The sequence below is a fragment of the Canis lupus genome, chromosome 22 (genome assembly GCF_003254725.2).
Source record: "Canis lupus dingo isolate Sandy chromosome 22, ASM325472v2, whole genome shotgun sequence".
NCBI lineage: Eukaryota > Metazoa > Chordata > Mammalia > Carnivora > Canidae > Canis > Canis lupus.
The window spans coordinates 2,080,842-2,106,642 of record NC_064264.1 but is presented as its reverse complement, the minus strand read 5'-3'; the positions used below and the strand labels follow the sequence as shown (position 1 = coordinate 2,106,642).

The window sequence follows — 25,801 nt, the reverse complement described above, 5'->3', positions numbered from 1 at the left end:
CACCCGGGCACCCCAAATTGCTATTTTACCTTTAACAGTTACCTCAAATTGTTCTCTACCGAAATAGTGCCAGTATATAAAATAACCACCAATGTATGGCAGCACCTGATTAGCCACATCCTTACTACACAGCGTATTATCATCGTATCTTGGTTTTCTTTCAACTTGAATTTCTCTTATGATGAGTGAGGCTGGGCATCCTTTAAAAAAATAATCACAATAATAGCAACAATAATAACTGATAATTCTCGAGCAGTATGTGTGCCAAGTACTGTTCTTGATATTTTATATCTATTAATTCATGTAATCCTCAACTTACAGACAAGGAAATAGGACACAAAGATATTTTAAGAATTTGCTCAAATCATAAAGTGGCTGACTCAGGGCCTGAAGCCGCACAGAACCTGGAATCTGCATATGCACTCCTCACCTCTTGGCCTCATGCGTCATCCTTTTATAAAGTCCCTTTTTTCCTACTGGACTATTGTTCTTTTCTTTGCTCTTGATTTTTGTGTTTTTTATATGGTATGATTGCCTTAAATGCTCTTAGAAATAACAAAAAAGATGCCTCCTTCCCTGCACCCAAATGGCCTGCCTTGTGTCTCTTACAAAATAGGGAAGAAGTCACAAGAAAGGAATAGTATAAATGAATACAAGCATAATGAATTCCAAATAAAAAAACAATCCTTTATTTTCCTAGGTTATGAATCACATCAAAGTTAGTCCTCAAAACTTAATATTGTATGTAATATGGAATTTTAAATAAACAGGGAAAAGGGGAGGGATTTAAGTTAGCCAAAGAAAATATGATTCGTCACATTTAAAATTACAACACAAAGGGGGGCGTCTGGGTGGCTCAGTAGGTTAGGCGTCTGCCTTCAGCTCAGATCATGATCTCAGGGTCCTGGAGAGCCCCCCATCGGGCTCCCAGCCCAGCAAGGAGCCTGCTTCCCTCTGCCCCCCACCTCCACCTCCCTGCCCCCACTCTCTATCGTGCTGACCCTCAAATAAATAAATCAAGTATTTTTAAAAAATTACAACACAGAGGGATACTAACATTCAAACGTACACAATTTCCTGACAACAGCACAATTATTCTGAAGTCATGAATCAGTCACACAGGCAACTATGCCCCCAAGGGTTTGGCAAGCTACTGGAAAACCAGACTTCCATAATGATGGCTTATTATGCGAACTGAGTTTACCCATCGCTGAATTACTTGCAGCTTTATTTTACAAGATGTCTGTCCAAAGTCTTGTAAATTAAAAGTCAGCATAAAACCAGGTCATGTATCTTACAGGTCCATACCCCTCATGGGATCAGAAGCATTACCAACAGTCTGCATGGTGGGAAAGAGAGTCCTGAGGCGCAGGCTGGCTTTTAACTAATCAGGGTGACATGCCACCTACCTTTACGAGCCTGGGTTTCTCAAAAATCCGTCCTATAAAACTCTGTAACGTTGTGGTCAAGCTGGGATGAACAAGCCACAGGGGATTTCAGATGGTGTGAGAACGAGGGCAGTACTGCTGCCCAGGCAAGTCATTACCCCGACAATCCCATGAGGTGGGTAAAGACCAGGAAGGAAGACACTGACAGTGATCATGAACTGCTGCGGCCCCACAGGAGGCAGTCTCACACACATTATTTTATCTTCTCCATACTCCTGTGAGGAAGAAGGGCCATAATCCATTCTTCGTAGATGAGGAATGAGGTTCAGAGGTAAAGCGACTTCCCAAGGTCACAGAGCAGTGAAAAGCACAGTCCGGACTCAACCCCAAGCCCTCTGAGTCTTCTTACATCAGAGAACATCAGCCCTGGCCCCTGAGAGGTTAAACTTCTCGAATATTACTTCCTTCTGACTTTATTTTGCCTAATACTGTATACCAGCATCTGTCTTTAAAATGCTTCAAATATAAAAAGTACTTCTCCCTACCCCCCCAAAAAATGTGTTCCCTCATTTGCTTCCATCTAAATTTGGCTGGTTAAACCCTGTGAATGTCACTCATTCCTTCCTCCTTCCAAAAACCACTAAGTAGCAGGCTCCGGAGACCAAATGCACCTTTGTCCTCAGGGACTCCCAAGAGTGTATGAGCACAAGGTGCCTCCTTGGCTGCAGGCTGCTAAAGCACAAAGGATGCCTTGGTTAGACTCGCCCAAGCTGAGCAGCTGAGGACACGAACAGGGTATCCTCAGACCTCGGACAAGGTTCTCCGAGAGGTTCTGTGTAGGTAATTAAAACTCAGGATGTGGGATCCCTGGCTGGCGCAGCAGTTTGGCGCCTGCCTTTGGCCCAGGGCATGATCCTGGAGACCCGGGATCGAGTCCCACGTCAGGCTCCCGGTGCACGGAGCCTGCTTCTCCCTCTGCCTATGTCTCTGCCTCTCTCTCTCTCTGTGACTATCATAAATAAATAAAAATTAAAAAAAAAAAAACCTCAGGATGTGCTATGCGCTGTACAGATCAGATCAGTCCTGAACTCCGGCATGTGGCATACCTTGTCCTAAGGCAGCATAATGTAAATGCAAATACCATCAACATTTTCCAATTAACTCAAAATGACCACCATCATCATTACAATTAGATTACTGTGGTGAGATGTTTAATTTCTCCACTTACCTGGGGGCAGCAACACCTTTGCTAATATTTTTTTATTAAAGATTTTATTTATTGATTGATGAGAGAAAGAGAGAATGGGAGGAGAGGAGAACAGGGAGTTACTGTTTAATGGGCACAGAGCGTCAGTTTGGGAAGACTAGAACGTTCTATGGAGACAGGCAGTGGTAACCACTGCACAATAATATGAATGTTTTTGATGTCAGTAAACTGTATACTTAGAAATGGTTAAAATAATTAATTTTATGTTATGTATATTCTACCGTAATTTTTGAAAATCAAATTATGGGGGCACCTGAGTGGCTCAGTTGGTTAAGGGACCAACTCTTGGTTTTGACTGTGCTCTGTGGGGAGTCCACCTGAGATTCTCTTCCTTTCCCTGTGCTCCTTCCCCACACATGTGCATACATTCTTCTCTTGCTCTCAAATGATCTTTTTAAAAAATTAAAAATAAAATGATGATCCCATGGATTTACATCAACCTGTATTAATAAGTTCAAAGCTATACGTTTTTATTTATTTTTATTTTTTAAAAAGATTTTATTTATTTATTCATGAGAGACACAGAGAGAGAGAGAGAGAGAGGCAGAGACAAAGGCAAAGGGAGAAACAGGCTCCATGCAAGGAGCCCAATGTGGGACTTGATCCTGGGGCTCCAGGATCTTGCCCTGGGCCTAAGGCAGGGGCTAAACCGCTGAGCCACCGAGGGATCCCCAAAGCTATATGTTTTTAAATTAAATATAGAAGTGTTCCAGTCCTAAAAAATATTTTTGAAAAAGTAAAATCAAAATTAATTCTGTCTTGGGAAGGTAAGTTTAGATTAGAGAAATCTTAAATGGAACACTTCTAAAAGACATACAGCCTTCTTAGAACTTTCCAGCATATATAGCAATTCAAACTAAACCAACTACTTGTTAGGATGACCAGTCCTCCTAGAGATTATTATAAAAATGAGTTCTAATCAGCATGTCAGTTATATTAAATAATCACCTCTGAGGGCAGCCCGGGGGGCTCAGCGGTTTAGCACAGCCTTCAGCCCAGGGTGTGATCCTGGAGACCCAGGATCGAGTCTCACATCAGGCTCTCCCTATGGAGCCTGCTTCTCCCTCTGCCTGTGTCTCTGCCTCTCTCTCTCTCTCTCTTTCATGAATAAATAAAATCTTAAAAAAAAAAATACAGTTAAAAAAATCATCTCTGAAGTACTTCAATAAGATAATCTTTTTTCGGGGATCCCTGGGTGGCTCAGGGGTTTGGCGTCTGCCTTTGGCCCAGGGTGCAATCCTGGAGTCCCGGGATCGAGTCCCACGTTGGGCTCCCGGCATGGGCCTGCTTCTCCCTCCTCCTGTGTCTCTGCCTCTCTCTCTCTCTCTCTCTCTCTCTATGTCTATTATAAATAAATAAATCTTTAAAAAAAAAAGATAATCTTTTTTCTTTTGCAACATTTTTTTTTTTGCTTATTACTTAGGAAGTACTTCCTTATACAAAGCATTAATATGTTCAGCCTCAATTGTGCATTAATAAGTGAATCAATGATTTCTTGCTTTTCTGCCATATGGAAATAAAGCAAGAATAGTGCAGAAATAAGAAAGCAAAGGATGGAAGCATTTTAACACCTCAAAGGATAATAGGTCAACTCATGTGGATCTCCATATTTTCTCTGGCGCTTGAAAATATACCCTATATTCCCAAAGACTTCTTTTGTGTCCATTGGTAACAGATCAAAATCCCATTCCCTAGATGGCTTTTCCCAGTGAACCAGCACTGCCCCTCAGAAAGCTCGTGGCATGGAGAAGAAAAGGTTATTTTATTTTACACTCTAAAAGCAAATTTAGTCAAGAGGACAAACACAGACCTTCCAATTTTAGAAATCTACATTTAGAATGGAAGACTAAAGGAGTAATGTAGCAACCGATCTTTGGATCCCTCTAGGAGCAATTTATTTTCCCTTCCCCAGGGCACCAAGTAACTGTTAAAGGAAGGTTTGCTTTACTGATCTGGCAGAAAATGTATTTGAATACATTTACATGGATTTTAAAAAAACAACAGGAAATGGAGAAACTAGTAAAGGAAAACTTTGTTTTTGATAAAATAATGCTCTCAATATTAAACTATTTTTTTTAATTTTTATTATTATTATTTTATTTATGATAGTCACACAGAGAGAGAGAGAGAGAGAGGCAGAGACACAGGCAGAGGGAGAAGCAGGCTCCATGCACCGGGAGCCTGACGTGGGATTCGATCCCGGGTCTCCAGGATCGCGCCCTGGGCCAAAGGCAGGCGCCAAACCGCTGCGCCACCCAGGGATCCCCAATGCTCTCAATATTAAACAACGCTGGAAATTAGAATTGTAACGTACTAGCAAGTGGCTTCCACACGGGTATCACCCTCACTTTAACCTGCATGTATTTGGCACAAAGGAGACGGATGCAACGGACGGGAGAGTCCACATCAGAACGTGTCTCCTGCTGACCTAAAACAGTTTGCTAAGGAAGAGGTCAGAATACCGTGAACAGCCACGCAGGCTGGTTAGCTGGCACCAAGATTCTGACTCTTCTAGTGGCGTCATTCTTGGGGCAGGAGGAAGTGTGTACCCTTCCTTATCTCGGAAGCTGATATTCTCACAGTAAACATAAAGGACTCTGAATGCTCAGTCCCCTTAGAGGTGGCCTGTATGATCTTCAGCACACCAGATATGGCCTGGTACAGACTATTTCAAATAGCTACGTCAAATATGAAAAACGACGTTGTAATTGCAAAAAAACTTTATTTAAATTAAAGCACTTACACGTACACTGAAAATCTCTAATAGAGGTTTTTTCTTCTGTTTTCAGAAACTGGATGGGTAATGATTTATTATCAGCTTAAGTTGCTAAGCTGCCTTACAACAGGAATTTATTTATAGTTAATGAGCTATTGATAAAGTCTAAGATGCCTCACCAAAAAAAGCACTACTGTAGGATATTGTGAACAAAATAATAGCATATATTAATTCTTCCTCTGACAATGACCCCACACACCAAGAATGTTGGGGGAAATCATAAAGAGCAATACGTTCATGGTCTCTGGTTTTTTTTTTTTTTTTTGGTCTCTGGCTCTGAAGAGATTATGGTCTTCTTAAGATTTTATTTATTTATTCACGAGAGACACAGAAAGGGAGGCAGAGACAAAAGCAGAGGGAGAAGCAGGCTCCATCCAGGGAGCCCGATGCGGGACTCGATCCCAGGATCACGCCCTGAGCCGAAGGCGGCGCTAAACCACTTAGCCACCCGGGGACCTGCGAGATTATGGTCTAAAAGAAAGATCCTAGGAAGTGGAAACCTGGAACACAAATACAAGTAGAATAACCAGACAACAGAATACCACATACAAATATATGGTCCATGTGATACATATGAATGTATAAATGGAAAAAAATTATGTGCACAACAGTTACAACCAAATGAAAATGATATATCCTGGAAAACTGCTACACGAAATTCCAGAAATCAAATTCTTAGTATCCTAGCAGATGATAAAAATGTAAGCATTTCCTCAGTGAAGATCACCCAGTTTCCTGCAGGAATGAGGGTTTTTCATAGCTTTCTTCCTTTTTTCACCAACGGAAGTTCCTGTCTGAGCACAAAAGATGTAAGTATGTAGCCATCTTTCTCTATTTTTGAGTATTGCATTTTAATTCTAGTAAGACTTTCAAAGAGATGAGTTGTAGGGTTTTAGGCTAACTTCTGGGGTGCAACTCCACAGCTTGTCATGTCACACGTCTACGCCACAGCAAAATAAATTCAGGAAACCTCTCAAGTTACAGAAGAGCCAAATGTTACTCTCATCAATTTCTGCCGTACTCCTTCTAATGGTCTTTTTGAGACTGAACAGATGCTACACCTCTGACTTAGACGCCAAATGTATTTCCAAGGGCCAGACGGGCCTCTAAGACTCAGCCTCAGATTTTTATAAATAAAAATACACTTTAAGACTGCTGCAGCCATACTGTGGTGTGAGTACTGCAAAGAAGCAAAGTTTCAGAGATACTGATGCTTTTACCGCCCCAGCTACTAGAACAGCTGTCATTCACTTCTCTTTTCTGCAAGCTTACCTGTCTACAAGAAAGAAAGGGAATGTCCTGAATGCTTGACAAATTCCATAAAGACAAAGGGGCTCTGAGAATGTGGCATTCTCCAAGAGTTGATGCCATCCTTCAAAAACACAAAGATGAACAGGTGACAAGATAATCCTACCTTTGTTTAAAAACAGACCGATGTTTTAGAATTTCCTAACATAGTGACTGCCCTCTTTGTCATCAGTTTTGCTCGAATTTGTTACTCACCGGAGAGGACATCTATCACTTCCCAACACAATTAGCAATTATGGTCTCTGGAAGCAATTCTCCATCCCCCCTCCCCCCCAATCATCTGAAGGGCCACTTTCATTTCATTGCACAGAAGCTTTAGGCAATTCTAGGACAGAGTATCTGACAGCTCATTGTAAGTGAAGAAATAATTCAACTGAAGCCACGTGCTCAGGTTAGAAAAGCAAATAACCCAAGTGGCAATAGTATTAGCAGAACAACAACAACAACGTCTCCAGGGTTGTGAAGCTGACTATAATCTTATAGAAGTACTGTTTTTATGAGATACTTCTATTTTTAAAAGGCAAACAGAATGGAACTTTGATGATTTGAAGTAATTCCTATAGTTTTGTTCTTCATTGCGCCAAACATACAAGGCTTTGTAAAACAGATCACTTCAAAAATAGATGGGTCAAAAGGCTAAAGAAATGGAGAGAATACAGTAATGCTTGATTTTATTTTTCTAATGTGTTCAAGGCTGGAATAGAAGGACCCAAGTTCAAATCCATTTATGGTATCGTGAACCTTTCCTACATGAGCAGCTCTAATGTGATTTCATCTACCAGTGTCTGCTGGCCACATTAAAATATCAACCATACCCTCTGATGGCCCAAAGCCAAATTGAAATTCCAGCAGTGGACGAGCAGAGGCATGCTGTACTCATTCAAAAAATGCTTACCTGATGTCCCCTAGGTAAAAAAGCCCCAAAGCCACCACCACAACCCCCTCCCCTGCCCCAAGCAGAACTTACATGGGGTCAGGGGGGTCTAGGTGCATAAAGAGATGTTCACCAGAGCGAGCGGCCACTGCTCTGCTGGGGAGGCGGGAATGCCATGGAACACCAGAATCTCCCAGTGGCAACTACCTGTGAGAAGACAGGTACCGGGAATGGTGAATGTATATGCCAGGTGGAGGAACTGAAAGAAATGTAGCAGGGCTGTAGCCAGAAAGCTTCGCCTTTATCCTAAGAGCAACATTTAATCACTGAAAGATCTTAAGCAGGGAAGTGGCGTGATCAGATGTACGTCTGTTAAAGATTACTTGGGCTGAATGCAGAGACCAGATGGGGATGAAGAAAAAGAGACCAGATGGGGATGAAGAAAAAGAGCCCAAGGTGGCTGCGGTAAGGCCAGCAAGAAAGCAGCCCATACCAAGGAAATGGAAATGGAGAGGCCTGGACAGGAGACAGGGGACAGGAACCCCAAGAGGGTTCTTTAACTGACGGAATGGGGGAAAGGACCTGAATAAGAGGAAAGGAGAGCTAAGGATCATACCCAGCTGCTCAGCTTAAGTGACAGTGAACCACAGTGCCACTCGTTAGGACAGAGAACACAGCCAATTTCAGGGGGGAGATGAGGAAGTCTAACCTGGACATTTGAAGTTTGGCTGCCAGTGGGATATCAAAGTGGCTATGTCCAAAAGGTCCATTTATAAATCTAAAGATCAAGAAAGAGATCTGGATTGGAGATCTGGAAATTTGGCCTGAGATCACCCAGGGAAAAATGTATGGATTAAGGGGAGAAGGGGATCTTGGAAAGAACTCTAAAAGTCCAACAGCAGAGAGACAAAGGAATACCCCTGCAGAAGAGTCTGTGAAGGAATAGGCACAGTAGAAAGAAAACCAGGAGAACATAGCGTCATAGAAGCCTAGGGACAGGGATATTACACAAAGGAGGTAGTGCCAAGGCCTAATGCTGCTGAGACCAAACTAGAAGGACTGAGGTATGTCCACTGGATGGAACAAGAATCACTGGTGAGTTTTGGTGAAGTTATTTATAGGTGGACAAGGCCAGATTGCAGCAGGTTGAGGAACATGTGAAAGATGAAGAAAAGGAAACAATGAATATAAACAACCTGTTCACAAAGTTTGCCTGTAAAGGAAAAGTGAAATAGCTAGGCAGTAAATGAAAATGGGCTGGAATTGAAGGTCATATTTTGAGTGATCTGTTTTAAACATGTTAAAGTCTCAAAAAAAATTTTTTTAATGCTTTTGTCTTCAAGTAATCCCTACACCCAACATGGGGCTTGAACTCACATCCCCAAGATCAAGAGTCACATGCTTTACGGACTGAGCCAGCCAGGTGCCCCAAGAGACTGAAAAATGTTTAAATGTTAGTGGGAAGGAGCCAGTAGAGAGAAAGATAAGGACAGGACACAACCACTAAACAGGGTTACTAAGGAAGTAACAAGAAGTGGAATCTGAAGCAGAAGTGCAAGACGAGTTGTAACAAGGAGGCGCGTCTTTGTGAAAACCCAGGAGAATGAAAGGACAGATATGGATGGAAGTGAGTTTCAAGGATGGGGCATCAGAAGTTGGAAACGATTTCTCTTCTCTTTTTCTCCCTTTCCCTCTGCAGCTTTCATTTCTACCAGTAATTTATGAGGATTCCAACCTCCCCATATCCTCACCAACACTAATTAATGTCTTTTTTATTACAGCCATCCTAGTGGCTGTGAAGTATCTCATTGTGGGTTTGATTTGCATTTGACTTGCTTCTGAGGTCACCTATTTCTCCCTGCAAAAATGGAAAGCTTTCTGTTCAGAGGAAGAGGAAAAATAGCAATAGAAAATGGAGGCGGGGGAGAGGAAGGTATGGAAAAGGTCTGAGGTCTAAAAAGCAGCCACCAGAGAGAAAGGGAAAGAGCACTGAGCAGAGGAACCTCTAAAGGTGCTAAGACAGAGTCCAGTAGAAGATGGAAAGCTTCAGTCTGTAAAAGTACCCATCTGAGCTCCTGTGAGTTTTTTTTCACCAGTGAAGTAAAGTAGGTGGTTGGTTTGGTTTTTTTTTTTTTTTTTTCTTAAACTGATCTAACCAGACTTGGAATGGGAAGCTGGTCACTTAAACATAAGGAGACAAGTGCTCCTGAACAATACATCATCTCTTTGTTGAAAGTCCTGTATATACACATATGAAATGACAGTCTGCATAAGACCCACTCTCCCTGACCCCTGAGAACAAAGCAGATCTTACACTTGTACTCTAAGTATTTATGACTACGATCATGGTACTAAATTCATCAACTGGCAAACTGCAAGAAAACACCACACATCCATCACCTCGATAATGGGTAATTCCTTTAAAACATGTTAACTTAAGACTGGTAATAACCAATTACACAAAATGATTTTTGACTTAACCAGTTACCTTGCAGAGAACAAGATACAGTCACAGTATTTGGTGAAAACTAATTCAGGAAGTACATCCTTATGCAATGTGAAATAAAGATTTGATAATTTAGAGACTTATCACTAAGGCACACTACTGCATACGCTGCCCTCAATTCTGTGCTCAGGGATCACATCTTGGGACTGACTTATGTGTGAACCAGATTCACACCAAGGGTTTTATGACGCAAGGTGCTATGTTGTTTCAATCATCTTTTGCTGAATAACATACCATCCCAAAACTCCATGGCTTAAGACAAGAGCAATTTGCTATTTCTTTCAATTCTGTGGGGTTTTTTTAAAAAAATTTTATTTCTTTTTTTTTTTTAAATTTTATTTCTTTATTCATGAGAGACAGACAGAGAGAGAGAGAGAATGAAAGGCAGAGACACAAGCAGAGGGAGAAGCAGGTTGGATGCACAGAGCCTGACGTGGGACTCGATCTGGGGACTCCAGGATCACACCCTGCACCAAAGGCGGCACTAAACCGCTGAGCCACCCAGGCTGCCCTCAATTCTGTTTTGAGTAACTCAGTTGAGGTTACTCATGAGGCCTCACTCACACATCTGGGCCACTGCAGGTGGCCTCTCCTTCTCCTAGATTCCATGGGAGTAGACACAGACCCCATATCTTAATGGGAGGTGCAGCAGTCAAGCATAGGGATGGGAGATACTGCTGGCAGTGATCATGGGTGACACTTTACCACAGCTGTAAACAATATTACTAGATGTTTCCACTCTACTCTTCGAGTTCATGACTGAAGCACTAGAAGGGGGATAGAAAACCTTTTCTTACGCGTTGAAAAGAACATCTCGGCAAACATACTCCTCTTTTGCCCCTGTCGAATGCTAATCTCAAGAAAGCCACAGAATCTTCTTTTCTAGGGTTGTGGGAAGGATAGGCGTCATCTTTCGAGAATAGCCTGAGTATAGTCTTAACCAAGTGAAATTCATGATCTCCTGAAAGGTCACACAATTTATGAGGTGTTCGTATGATCTCATTTGTTAAAATCTAACACTAAGAAAAAAAAAAAAAAAGAGGCATCCCCAGCTATTTCAACTCTTACTATTCAAACTCTTTACCTAAACTCACAATCAAATAGACCTGGCTAAATTAAATTCTTCAATATTCAAACCCTTGCTCTTGCCTGTCCTACACTCCGGTATGAACTAGATTTGGGTATCACAGTATCCCTCATAACCCAGAATCTCACTGTCTGACCACAGCAACCCAGTAAATTTGTATAGTAAAAAGGATGTGTGCCCCCAAAACATTAACTGTTGTTATCTTTAGATACTATAATTACAGGTGATGTACATTCTTCTTTATGCTTCTCTAGTTTCTAAATTTTGTTTCCTTGCAAAATCAAAAAATTAAAAAAAAAAGGAAATCTAGAACGTGGACTTAATGTACTTGGAATTTTAAAGAATTAAGTCCAAATTGTGGGTCAAATACATAACTGATTTAGATAGTCACTTAGCTGATCTCCTCCACGAAGTCTATGCTGGTTGAACTCAAGCAACATTCACCATATTCCTCCTGTGCATCCTTCAACATGTACACAATATGTAACATCTTTAGACTGTTTTTTTTTTTTTAAACCACAGAATATCTTTAAAATGTGTCCTAATGCCCTAGTTGGACTCTAGTCTCCTTGAGCACCCAAATCTTGTCTATGATGCATGACGGTTTAATGCAGTACACACAGAAAAAAAAATGAATAATAAGAATGGTCTTTGATCTCCTTTCAGTTTCATCCTGGCCACACTGACTTTTAGATATAGGAGGACGCGGTCTCAGACTCCCTAGTTTGAGCTGCTGATTCTTAAGATAAAGCCAAGCTTTTGCTAAAACGTACAGGCACTCTTTATTTTCAAAAATTCAAAAGAATTCTTTTGAGCTGCAAACTTTGATAGCTTTTTTTATGGCTCTCTGCTTTCTAAAGTTCCCAGGATTTGATCATCTGAGTCGCGGACATAAAAATCAGTGCAGAGCAAATCTCTTCAATGATTAATATCCTTCCTCTTCTTCTAGAGGGAAGAAGAAATAGGACCTGTCTTAGAAGTACTTAATAAATAGACTGGTATTCGCACGATGGATTAAAAGATACCCAACCCACAGATTAACTGCTGTATTAATAGAACGGACATAGTTACCTACTCAACCCTGAAAGCGTTTCAAAGAGGTGAAATGCGGGACGGGAGGCGAGGGACGGGAAGGGGGGACGACGGGACGACCTCAAGGGTTGAGCACCTGCCTCTGACCCAGGGCGTGACATCGGGGTCTCGGGATAGAGTCCCGCATGGGGGAAGGGGGGCTCGAGGGTTGAGCACCTGCCTCTGACCCAGGGCGTGACCTCGGGTCCCCAAATCGAGTCCCGCATGGGGAGGGGCGGGACTCAAGGGTTGAGCACCTGCCTCTGACCCAGGGCGTGACCTCGGGGACTCAGGATAGAGTCCCGCATGGTGGGGGCTCGAGGGTTGAGCACCTGCCTCTGACCCAGGGCGTGACCTCGGGGTCACGGGATAGAGTCCCCAATGGTGGGGGCTCGAGGGTTGAGCACCTGCCTCTGACCCAGGGCTTGACCTCGGGTCCCCAAATCGAGTCCTGCATGAGGAGGGGCGGGACTCAAGGGTTGAGCACCTGCCTCTGACCCAGGGCGTGACCTCGAGGTCCCGGGATCGAGTCCAGCATCGGGCTCCCTGCGTGGAGCCTGCTTCTCCCTCTGCCTGTGTCTCATGAATCAATAAACCAATCTTAAAAAAAGAAAACCACACACACACACACACACACACAAAACAAAGGTGAAACGCACCCAGTGCTCACTCCAAATGGACACTTTCTTAAGTCCCGGGCACACTGTAAAGTGCCCTGGGGTCGGCTCCCCCTGCGTTCCCTCCAGCACGCTGTGCCCTGGGGGCCTGATGTCACCGCCCCACGAAGCACGGCAGCCTCGGAAAACTCCGTTTTTGCCTCCAAGAGCTAGAATCCCGCCCCCTTCCCGCCTCCGCACGCCAAATAATAATAATAATAATAATAATAATAATAATAATAATAATAATAATAAAATACAAAATAAAAGACGGGCCAACGTCCAATAAGCCAGAACCTGCTTCTAGGCACCAGTGTGCTGCCGCTCGGGCGCTCGGCAGTGCCCAGCTTCTGCAGAGACGACCCCGGGGCGGGTCAGAGGCCGCCGCGTCCCGGGGGCCGTCGAGGGCACCCGGAGGGGAGCAGGGGGCGGGGCGCCGGCCGCAGGCCCAGGGCTCCTCGGTGCGCCCCCCGGGCGCCGCACTGCCGGGGGGGGGGGGTCTCCTCGGGGCCCGCAGCGCCCGCAGCCGCGTCCAGACGGAGCCGGGGAAACTTTGCCCGCGCTGCCCCCGCCCTCGTCCCCGGCTCCCGCGGCTCCCGCGGCGGCGCAGACTCCTCCCGCCGGGCCGCGGAGGGAGCCGGGGGCCGAGCCCGCAGCCCCACGGAGCGGGGGAGGACGCGCACGCGGAAGGGCGGCCCCCGCGAGCTCGCCCCCCACCCCCGACTACCTGGACGCCAGCCGCCGCGTCGCGCCGTCCGCACTGGCCCGGCCCCGGGAGTCGCCCGCCTGCAGCCGCCCGGCGCTCGGGAGGCGCGGAGGGGGCGGGGCCGCGGTCACGTGGCCGGGCCGCCTCACGTGACGCCGACGCCGCGCGGGGGGCGGGGCTCGCTGGGGCCGCGGGGGGGGCGGGCGCACGAGGCGGGGGCGGGGCCCCGCGGGGGAGAGTGGCGGTGAGCTCGGTGGCGGTCGGCGCGCTCCCGCGCGGGCTTGGCGCTCGGCGGCCCGGGGCGCCCTCGGGGCACTCACTGCGCACGCGCTGCCCCCGGAGGCGCCCTGGCGGGGGGTGGGGGCCTCACCGCGACGGACCCTCCCCTTCTTCCTGCAGGTGAGTGACCTGAGGCCGCAGGAGCTCTGGAGACCGCGACCGTCTCTACAAAGGATCGCAGGGCGCCCTGGGAACCCCGGTCGCTCCGTGGGACGGAGGCTAAAGTCCTAACTCCTCGGCGGAAGTTTTTTTTTTTCTTTTTAAAGCTTTTATTTTTCATTCATGTTAGAGAGAGACAGAGGCGCAGAAGCAGGCTCCCTGCGGGGAGCCCGACGCGGGACCCCCGGGGTCACGCCCTGGGCCCCAGGCAGGTGCTCAACCGCTGAGCCCCCACCCCGGGGATCCCCTCGGCAGAATTTTCTTTTTTTTTTTTCCTTTTTTTTTTTTTTTTACCGTATCATTATTTTTAATGTCCAACGTTTATAATATGAGGGGCAGGGCTTTCTCCTCAACTCAAGTTTATAAATTTTCAATTGGCTTGTGAGGCCCATAGGGATACTTCTTCTTGTCTAATTTGGTTTCTGGGAAGACTTCATTCAGGTCCTCAATGGTCATGTGATCATCAGATCAAATGGACTTATGTTCTTCGTCTTCTCCAGCTCTTTTTCATATTCTTCAATCCTGGCCTTTGAGAGGGACAAAAACTCAGCACAGCTTTTCACATCTTCTTTTTTTTTTAATTTTTTTTTAATATATTTATGATAGTCACAGAGAGAGAGAGAGAGGCAGAGACACAGGCAGAGGGAGAAGCAGGCTCCATGCACCGGGAGCCTGACGTGGGATTCGATCCCGGGTCTCCAGGATCACGCCCTGGGCCAAAGGCAGGTGCCAAACCGCTGCGCCACCCAGGGATCCCTCACATCTTCTTTTTCCCCAGCATCCACCTGGACAGTGTATTTATCCTCTGGCACAGGAAACTTCAGGGCATTAAACTTCTTCTCAAAGTCATCTACCAAGCCGGCCTTTGCCACATTGGCCTTGTAGTAAGCCCAGTCCATAGCAAGTGGTTTCTCAGGAAGAGTAGCCAACCTGGAGGTTAGCGTCTCATTCCAGGATTTCAGGGAGTTGGCAATGGCCTTCTGGTTTCAGGGTATGATCTCCCCAAAAGCTACCCAGTCAGTGGTTTTTAGAGCAAGTTTTCGCCCCGCCATCTTGAGATCCTTCACCAACCCCAGCAGCCCACTTGGCAGAATTTTCTAAGCAGTGTTGTTCCAACGGGCCGTTCCCACGTGAGCTCCCACAAATAAACAGAAAAACAAAACCAAAAAAGATCAGTATCCCCAAAACTCAGATGGTCTCCTGGAGGAAGGCCGCTCCTCCACACCTCCCGGCACTGCAGCTGTACCCGAGGCTCTGGCTCCAGAGAATTCCGATTTTCCTGGACTGCTCCACTTTCTTTGGATTACTTTTTCCCTACTTGCTTTAGTGTCTTTTGCCTTCGTGCATTCTTCGGCGTTTGCCGGAAATGCCCTGAATCCCCACCCTCTCCCCACTTAAAGGAAACCGGAGTCAGAAGTACTTAGGGCATCAAAACAGATTTTATCCAGAAATCTTACTGCACTAGTGCAAGGGAGCCCAGTCCCATAGGGAGGTCTCTTTTTTTTTTTTTTCAAGATTTTATTTATTTATTCATGAGAGACACAGAGAGAGACAGAAGCAGAGGGAGAGGCAGGCTCCATGCAGGGAGCCCCATGTGGGACTCGATCCTGGCAGGATCAGGCCTTGGGCTGAAGGCAGCACTAAAACCGCTGAGCACCCTGGGGCTGCCCCTAGGGAGGTCTTTTTTCTCCTACTGCCAACAGTTCTCTTTCGCTGCTCTCACTGCTGCAGGATTCAGCAATACCCCAAGGTACACATCACTCTCCTACTTCCTTCTTTCAAAATCCAGATCAAATCTCACCTACTCTTGTTTTCTTTCTCTGCATCCTCCCCCTCCCTGATTCAACAGCTTCAACAACTGAAATTCATTCAGACAGCGTCTGCTGTAACTTCTTCCCAATTTCCTGGCAACTGCATATTCTGGTACATAAATCTCACACCCCCTAGACACATTCGGTACATTTTCTGTGAGAGGTAAACTGCCTGTCGCTATCTTGGTCCCTAGGTTAAGAAATCTTTGAAACGGGATCCCCAAGTGGTTCAGCAGTTTGGCACCTGCCTTTGGCTCAGGGTGTGACCCCAGGGTCCCAGAATTGAGTTCCGAGTGGGGCTCCCTGCAGGGAGTCTGCTTCTCCCTCTGCCTGTGTCTCTGCCTCTCTTTCTCTGTGTGTCTCTCATGAATAAATAAATAAAATCCTTTAAAAAATAAAGAAAAAAGAAATATTTGAAACAGGACCTTGGGATCCCTGGGTGGCGCAGCGGTTTGGCGCCTGCCTTTGGCCCAGGGCACGATCCTGGAGACCCGGGATCGAATCCCACGTCGGGCTCCCGGTGCATGGAGCCTGCTTCTCCCTCTGCCTGTGTCTCTGCCTCTCTCTCTCTCTGTGTGTGTGACTATCATAAATAAATAAAAATTAAAAAAAAAAAAGAAACAGGACCTCTGGGCTTAATACAATGTCCACTGAATGAAGGTCCAAGTGGTAGACCCTCAATATCCACTGAATGAAGTGGCTTGACCAAGGTTGTAGCAGTTCGGTGAATTTACTAAAAATTCTTTGAGCCTACTTTGTCCCAAAAACAAACCAACCCTGAAATCTGTTTCTTTAGGCTACAATGTAATCAAAAGAGCTTATGTAAAACATATTTGTTTGAAAAAGAAATTGAGGTTTAGGGTTTGACTCCTCAAATATTGCCTGAGCACTCATTGTATCATGTGCCAGATGCCATATTTGGAACATCTTTGAGGATAAAACGTTGGATGAGACCTGGTTGCTGATCTCCAGGAATACGTAGTTTGTTTCATTATTCTAGTACACGGTGAAAAACGTATGATATGGGATGCCAGGTGAACACAAAGGAAGGACCACTATTAGAAGGTCAGGGGGAAAAAAAACTTTCTGGGAAAATGAATTTGGAGGACAATTAGTAGTTAGATGGAAGGGAGAGAAAGACCTTCCAGAAAAAAAGAGCCGTAATGTTCAAAAGTAGGAAGGCATGAAACAGTATAATTTATTTAGGAAAAGTGAGTAACCCTATGTAGCTGGTCTTGGTGACCTCATTTACCTCTGGGACAAAGGAAACCTAATTAGGTTAACATTGATGTGCTTGGAAGACGAACATATTCATTAGTATTAGTATAATGTATTGGATTAACTCTCCATCAAACAAATCATAGGCTCTTCACCTATGATTGCCTTGTGGACTAGTACTAGGTGATTTTTTTAAACTTTTTTTATCCCAGCCTCAGAAGCTCTCTATAATTGTTATCTAAAAACAGCAAAATTACTTGTTCCAAACAGGATTATGTCAGAGCACTCTAGATTTTTCTACTGGGCAAAATAAATTTACAAGTAGTACTTTAAGAAAGAAACTGGGTTTTACCTCCAGCGAGTAGGGAGGACCCCTCTTAATGTTCATGGTAATACATGAGTAAGCGGCAAAAAGTATCTGTCAAGAACCTAACGAGAGGCACCTGGGGGGCTCAGTCGGTTAAGCGTCTGCCTTCAGCTCAGGTCATGATCCAGGGTCCTGGGATCCAGCCCGTTGTCATCATCATCAGGCTCCCTCTGCCCCTGCTCATGCTCTCTCTTGAATAAATAAATAAAATCTTTAAAAAAGAAAAAAAAAAGAACCCAATGAAATACAGTTAATGTAAGCTTTAAGGTTGAGTGGGACATTGGAGAACATTTTTTTTTTAAGATTTTATTTATTTATTCACGAGAGACACAGAGGCAGAGACATGGGCAGAGGGGGAAGCAGGCTCCCTGTGGGAAGCCTGATGTGGGACTCAATCCCAGGACCCCGGGGTCACAGCCTGAGCCAGAGGCAGATGCTCAACCACTGGGCCATCAGGGTGCCCCATAGGAGAACAATTCTAATCATTCTCAGGGGCTTCAGAATTTCATTTTGAAGTAATCTCTCAGTAAATGGAAAATCAGGTTATCATCTTTTGTTTGCTCCCTTTTCCTCTACTGCGCTCTCTGTGAGTTTCAATTTGGCCCATTGTGCGTCAGCCAATTCCGTGTGCTTCCTTCAGCTGGACCAACTAACACTTAATGGAGCACGCCTCTTACACAGTGTCTTTGCCAAGAATATCTTCTGAATCTCCCTTAGGCAGACACTTGTTCTTCATGGGCCACTGGAAGGTTCTTGATACTGCGTAAGCAAAATTAAAAGAGATTTCAGTTACCTCTTCAAAGACTTGAACATTAGTTCTTCTGAGAGAAGAAAAACAGCAAGGAGCACCCAGATTGTCTCCACCTTTTCTTGTGGTTGGTCAAGACTGAAAGAAATAAGCCAGAGCATGGAGCACCTAGGTGGCTTAGTCGGTTCAATGTCCCACCTCTTGGTTCAGCTCATGATCTCAGGATTAGGGAATCAAGCGCCACATCAGGAAATATTCTCAATCAGGACTCTGCTTGTGATTCTCTGTTTCCCTGTCCCACCTGCTCATGTGCTCCTTCTCACTCTCTCAATAAATTAAAAAAAAAAAAAAAAGGCCAGAGGCCACCAACTCTTGTAACAGCTAAATAGGGAACACTTAGGTCACTATATAAGATTGCTTACCTGTTTTTGTAATACAGTTGTAATACGCAGACATCTATCTGACAGCTGCAAAAACAACTTAATTATTTTTGAGAATTGAAGATGGCGTGTCTTAGGATTTTATAAATGTAATAAAATATAGAATCGACCTAGAAAGAAATTCTTTTTTTTAAGATTTATTTATTTATTTGAGAAAGAGAGAGGGAGAGTGCAGCAGGGAGGAGCAGAGGGAAGGGGAGAGAGAGAATCCCAAGCAGACGCCCTGCTGAGTTGGGAGCCTGACATGGGGCTCGATCTCATGACCCTCGAGACCATGACCTGAGCCAAAATCCAGAGTTGGACACTTAACCAGGCACTTCTTGATTTTCAATTAGCTTACTGAATAGGTAAACATGATCAGTCACAATAAGTTTTACAACCTCAATTAGTATCCATCCAACTACTTTGGGGACCATTTCTGCTCTTATATTTGGGATAAATAAACAGCATAAATACAGGGAGGGGCAAGATTGAGAGAAGTGGTAATGGAGAATTGGAAAATAATTTTTTAAATTTATTTTTAAAATTTATTTATGGAATGCCCGGATGGCTCAGCAGTTGAGCGTCTGCCTTCAGCTCAGGGCATGATCCTGGGGTCCTGGGATCGAGTCCCACATCGAGCTCCCTGCATGGAGCCTGCTTCTCCCTCTGCCTGTGTCTCTGCTTCTCTCTGTGTGTGTCTCATGAATAAATAAATAAATCTTTAAAAAATAAAAACAAAAATTTATAAAAATATTTTGTGGAGAATCAGAAATTTAATATGGGCTGATTAGATATGAGGTGATTTTTTTAAATGTTTCTGTTATTTTTTCAGTATGATCACAGTAATATTGGGAATGTCGTTATTGTTAGGAGATGCCTACCAGAGTATTTAAGGACAGAGTGTCACAAGGTCTGCAAATGGCTCAGCAAACAAACAGAAAATGAAACTAATACAGTATATATACTTATCCATGAAAAGAGAGAACAAATATGACAAAATGTAAAATTTGGGAAGTGGTTTTTGTACCCTCCTTTAAATTTTTAAATTCTTGTAGTAAAATGCAGGAAGGTAGGGTGAGATGTGACCTTCATACTCCAAACTGAAGAAAGCAGGACATTTCAGTAGTTTATTTATTCAAGAAGATCTTTTGAGTGCCTACTGTGTGCTAAATACTATATTAAGCTTGAGTATATACCGGTGGAAAAAATAGTAATGGGGCCTCTTTTGTGGAGGTTCTGCTCTACCAGCCTATCTCTCCTTTAAGACTGAAGACTCCTATCGGCTGTGCACTGACAGACCTTCTCAGTCATTTCTCCACTAAAAAAGGCTGCCTCACTCAAGGTCATGCCCCTTCTAGGAGCAGCTTGCAAGAAATGATTGGTCAATGTAGGATTATTAAGACCAGACTCTTTGACCTCAATACAGGACAACTCTAAAGAATCATCTCAGCTTCAGAACTTCCCACAGGGTTGGATGGGCCCTGCTTGCTACCGTACTGAAGCCCATTTTCCCTTTCTGCCCAATCCTTCCCATCCCTTTCCTCCACAGATTCTAAGAGCATCTATCATTAAAGAGGCATTAAACACCCAAGTAGAATGACCCAGCCAGTTGGCACCTGCCAGATTTTCCATCAGCCACCCCAGTACTGGCACAATGGAGTCATGAACAGAGAAGGCATGGTAACGGAGGAAAGCTATATGTGGGCCCAGCAGCATGATCTCCTACTCACCAAGGTCAGTCTAACTACTCCCATGGCCAAATGATCAACCTGCCAGGAACAGGAACCATCGCCGAGACTGCACTATCCCTTGAAGATACCAAACAGCCTGTTGGCAAAAAGGAGACCATACTGGACTCCTTCCACCCTGGATGAGTCAGTCATTTGTTTCAACATAAACATTCTCATATTTTGTGGGTTGGCATTTCCTGCCTGCTGAGCCTCAGCCAACATGACTGTCCAAGGGCTCATATTGTATTTGATCCACCATTATGGAATCCCACATATTGCATCCGACCAAGGAACCCATCACAAAGCAGGGGAGATGTGGCAGTGGGAATATGACCATGGAATCGCTTTGAACCCATCACACAGCATACCACCCAGAAATCTTGGCTGATGTACCAGCTTGGAGATGATACCCCATGAGGATAAAGTGCTACCCTCCAGGATGCAGGCATGCTCTGAATCAATCACCATTGTATGATGCTGCATCCCCCACAGGAGAATACCTGGGAGTGGGATCGAAGGTGTGGAACCGGGAGTGTCCCTATGTGCAATCAATCCAAGTGACCCACTTGGGGAGTTTGTTCTTTTCATCCTTACAAATGTAACCACAGGTTTAAAGGTCTTAGTTCCCAGGATGCCTGGGTGGCTCAGTGGTTGAGCATCTACCTTTGGCTCAGGGCATGATCCCGGAGTCCTGGGATCCAGTCCCACATCAGGCTCCCCGTTGGGACCCTGCTTCTCCCTCTGCCTATGTCTCTCTCTCTCTCTCTCTGTGTGTGTCTCGAATGAATGAATGAACGAATGAGATCTTTAAAAAATAAAATAAAGGTCTTAGTTCCCAAAAGGGAAACATTTCTATGAGGGAACACAGCAAGTCTTCAATGAACTTCAAGCTATACCACCACCCCCAGCATGTGGGGCCCTTCATGCCAAGGACCAGCAGGCAAGAAAAAAGATCCTCATGGGGGTAACTGACTCTTCCTATCAAGAGGCAGTAGAGCTACTATTGCATAGTGGAGACTGGGAGGCATATGCTTAGCCTCTGGGTAATCAACTAGGATATCTTTTAGTACTTGTGCAATTTTGATGGCAAATGGACAAGGGCAACAGGCACAGTCTGAGAAGGACCTGGTAAACAGGAAAAGGAACTCATCAGTTTTAAGACTCCATCACTCCACTAGGTAAGTCACCTAAACCTTCAGAGGTGCTAATCACCAGTGAAGAGAAGCAAGAACGGGCCGCAGAAGAGAGAGGATGAGTATTGGTTGCAGCCTAATGCCAGCTACAACAGCAGGAGCTCACCTTACTAACTTTCCTTTTATAGGTTTCGCCCAGGGAACGGGCCCGCCAGAGTTCTCCAAGAAGGTGCTTCCAGAACTCACATGAGGAAAGCACATCCACACAAGGCACGGGCTGGTTGGGTGCCCTACTGCCCTGTCCAGACCAGAGCGGTCAGCCCTCTTAGGAAGTGCTAAAGAGAATTGCTTCACCCAAAGCCAGGCCCCTTTCAGGGCACCCAGCGTCCACACCCTGATTTATGCCCCATCCTGCTTTCTTTTGTTCAACAGGGGTTGATTAGAGCATCCCCCGATAGCTTTCCTATGTGCTAATCTCCATCCCAGAATCAACAGGCTCATCTTGAGTAGATGACAGTGTGGAGGAGAAGACAAATAGGGGAATGAATACATTTGTTATTTGTACTCTGAAGGAAACAAACATGATGCGATGAGAGCAAATAACAGGGAAGTTGTGCTTGGAGAACAGGTGGCCTTGAAGCCAGGAACTACACAAGGGACTGCAGTCAGCCATGCGAGGAGCAAGTAGGAGAGTATGTTTCAAAAAGAAAGGTTCTTGGAAGGAAGCTCTTCCCAACAGGCTTGGCATGTCAAAATATTACTTAGAGCATTGTAGCCTTTAAAGGGTTTTATTTCGAATGCAATAGGAGGCCCTTAACAGACTTTTTAGGGGCACCAGGGTGGCTCAGTCAGTTAAGCGCCTGCTGTTGGCTCAGGTCATGATCTCAGGGTCTTGAGATCGAGTCCCACGTCAGGCTTTCTGCTCAGTGAGGAGTCTGAATCGACGTCTCCCTCTGTGTTCTCTCTCTCTCTCTCTCAAATTAAATAAATAAAATCTTTTTTGAAAAATAAAGGATTTTTTAGGAGAGGGTAAAAGGCTGTGATTTACATTTTTAAAAAAATTCTCTGATACAGTGTAGAGAACAGGTTTAGGAGAAAACCATTAAGAAGGTTATTATAAGAAACATGACCCAAAGTTTGCCCTTTCCATCAAATCATGCTCCAGGTGCCCAAGACCCTAGAATCCCCTGCCCAGACAGCTCCAACCCACTTTCAGGACCTTTGTAGGCCTCTTGCCAATGTCCAACCCCCAAGAACAAACTGCACACCCTTAGGGCCGTGGGGTGTCCGGGGAGAGGCTGTTTGGAGGGCTTGGAAGTGGAGTGTCCACAAGCCTGTGTGTGAAGTCCCTTGCAGTGTGGGATGGAGCCAGGATTGGGAAACAAGGAGGATGAGCTGCGAGGCATGGGCCAGGGTGGTGATCTCTCTCTGCCACCCCCTAAGGATTCCAGGAGGCCTAAATTCAAGGCTTGATCATCCAAGCCCTTAAAAGGCTGTATTTCTCAAGGTAGGAGGATAGAACATATTTTACTTAACAAGTTGTTAGCTTGTTTTGAAAGTTAAAATTTTTTTAGATGTATTGTATGTGGGCCTCCATTTATAATTTTGCCCTGGGTTCTTTGAATGTTTAGGATGAGCCTGAAAGGGATCCCTGGGTGGCGCAGCGATTTGGTGCCTGCCTTTGGCCCAGGGCTCAATCCTGGAGACCCGGGATCAAATCCCACGTCGGGCTCCCGGTGTGTGGAGCCTGCTTCTCCCTCTGCCTGTGTCTCTGCCTCTCTCTCTCTGTGTGTGTGACTATCATAAATAAATAAAAATTAAAAAAAAAAGGATGAGCCTGAAAGTCACACTACCTATAAAGAGTGATACATAGACAAAGCTGGCTTCTTGTCACAAGCAGTAGATGCAGGAAGATAATATTTTCAAAAGGGTAGGGGAAAATATCTGTTAATCTAGAATTCTCTATCCAGTGAAACTAGCATTCAAAGGCGAGGACAAAGACATTTTCAAACCAAGACTAATAGAATTTCCCACTCACAGACCCAGAAGTTAGAAAAATAAACTTGGAAGAACAGATCAGAAGGCAAGAATCAACGATGAGCAAAGAAATTAATAGAACATCAACAAAACTAAGTAAACTCTGATTATAGAAAATTACCAATTTTTAAAGGATAAACACAGGATGAAATTAGCATCAAATTGAAGATGAAAGGCAAGATTCAGAGATCAAACATTCTACAGTGCTTGTGATGTTGAATATACAACACGAAACATTTTCAGCTATAACTTTTAATATTTTTAAGGTAAACATCTTAAGCAAACATGCAAAACAGAAATTTAAAAAGTAAATAGGGGGTCACCTGGGTGGCTCAGTTGGATAAACATCTGGCTCTCGATCTCAGCTTAGGTCTTGATCTCAGGGTCATCAGTTCAAGTTCCATGTTGGGCTCCATGCTGGGCATGGAGCCTACTTAAAAAAAAAAAAAAAAAAAAAACAGGATGAAGAACAATAAAAAAAAGTTTAACTGGTAACACATATAAAATTGCCCTTATTTCAATATGGAAAACAAGGCACTCACTTATTCTTTTGTAAATTTCCTCTAACCCAAACCACTGACCATAAAATACTACCTCTCCCACTCTTGTCCCCCAATTATAAATTATTTTTTATCTGTGAAGAAAACTTTATGAGAGCCATTGTTCTTTATTTTTATAAATCTCTATGAAAGATATTAAAATGTTGTGGGAAATCTCATAAACTTGGGGCTTTCAGACCAATGAGTCGATCATCAATAACAGTACAGGCTCTATTTTCTGTGGGCAACATAAAATCAAAAATGCACAGTCCGACCCATCAAATAGCTTGCAATCTGATGAGTGGGAAGCGAGTTATATAAACCCACCCGAAAACAAACTCTAGCCCAAAAGAAAGCAAATGGCAAGAGCCTTGGATTGTGTAAATGTTACAGTTCAGGGGTGCCCGGGTGGCTCAGTTGGTTAAACAGTGGACTCTTGATTTTGGCTCAAATCATGATCTCAGGGTCGTGAGATTGACCCCAGCGTTGGGCTCCTAGCTCAGCAGGGAATCTGCTTGAGATTCTCTCTCTCTCCCTCTGCTCCTCCCCCACCCCGTGCCTGCACTCATTCTCTCTCTCTCAAATAAATAAATACATCTTTTTAAAAAAATCTGACAGTTCAGTACAGGTGGGATCCCTTCCAACCAGGACGTCCTAGAAGGCTTTGACTGAATGCATGAACTTTGATCTGGGCTTTAAATGAGGTAGAATTTGATTAGAGAAACCTGAGAAGAGGTATTAATAAAACAACAGGGCACCTGATGGGCTCAGCTGGTGGAGCCTGAGACTCTTGATCTGTGGTTGTGAGTTCAAGCCCATGTTGGGTATAGAGATGACTTAAAAATAAAATCTAAAAAATAAAAAAATAGGGGTCCCTGGGTGGCTCAGCGGCTTAGCACCTGCCTTCAGCCCAGGGCATGATCCTGGGGTCCCAGGATCGAGTCCCACATCAGGCTCCCTGCATGGAGCCTGCTTCTCCCTCTGCCTGTGTCTCTGCCTCTCTCTGTGTCTCTCATGAATAAATAAATAAAATATTTTAAAAATAAATTAAAAGTAAAAACACTAAACATCCAAAAGTGTCAGAGCCAAGAAAGACAATGTTTTTATGAAAAAAGGGTAGGCATTGTGTGAAACAGAGAGAAATCACTGAATCTCAGTGATGACACTAATGTCATCACAAGGAAGAAAAATTTTAAATATGATTTTAAAGATGGGTACCAACTTGATTTTCTTTCTTTCATATTCTGTTCATTTTTTCAAAAAAGTAGTAAAGATAAATACAAAAATATTGATCATGACTTCCTGCAAATTGCATACACGAAGAGCGCAGATTTTTACCACTTCCACCCACAACTTATTTCCTAGACTTTCTCTGGCTTAAAAACAAACAAACAAAAAAAGCCAGATCTCATAGACTGCAGAAGGAATCTTCCTACTATTACAGTGTTTGAAGTTCAGAGTTTTTTTTTTTTAATTTTTATTTATTTATGATAGTCACACAGAGAGAGAGAGAGAGAGGCAGAGACATAGGCAGAGGGAGAAGCAGGCTCCATGCACCGGGAGCCCGACGTGGGACTCGATCCCGGGTCCTCAGGATCACACCCTGGGCCAAAGGCAGGCGCTAAACCGCTGCGCCACCCAGGGATCCCCTGAAGTTCAGAGTTTTAAGCTGATTTATACTTATTTATTTCTAGAAAGATTTCATTTAATTATTTAAGA

At 44.4% G+C, this 25,801-nt stretch overlaps 1 protein-coding gene across 2 annotated transcripts in view; it reads right to left on the bottom strand.

Moving 5' to 3' along the window:
* The window catches only part of RCBTB1 (RCC1 and BTB domain containing protein 1), a 48,396-nt gene extending 34,616 nt beyond the window's left edge, over window positions 1-13,780 (bottom strand). Inside the window, exons 1-2 of one of the 2 annotated variants that reach the window (XM_049099474.1) lie at window positions 13,661-13,761; window positions 7,707-7,820 (exon numbers count right to left, since the gene is read on the bottom strand). The gene's annotated coding sequence lies outside the window, so the exon portion shown is untranslated. Of the gene's footprint in view, window positions 1-7,706; window positions 7,821-13,660 lie in introns of both variants that reach the window. The other variant, XM_025478368.3, reaches the window with a different exon arrangement.
* Window positions 13,781-25,801: the final 12,021 nt, after the last annotated feature.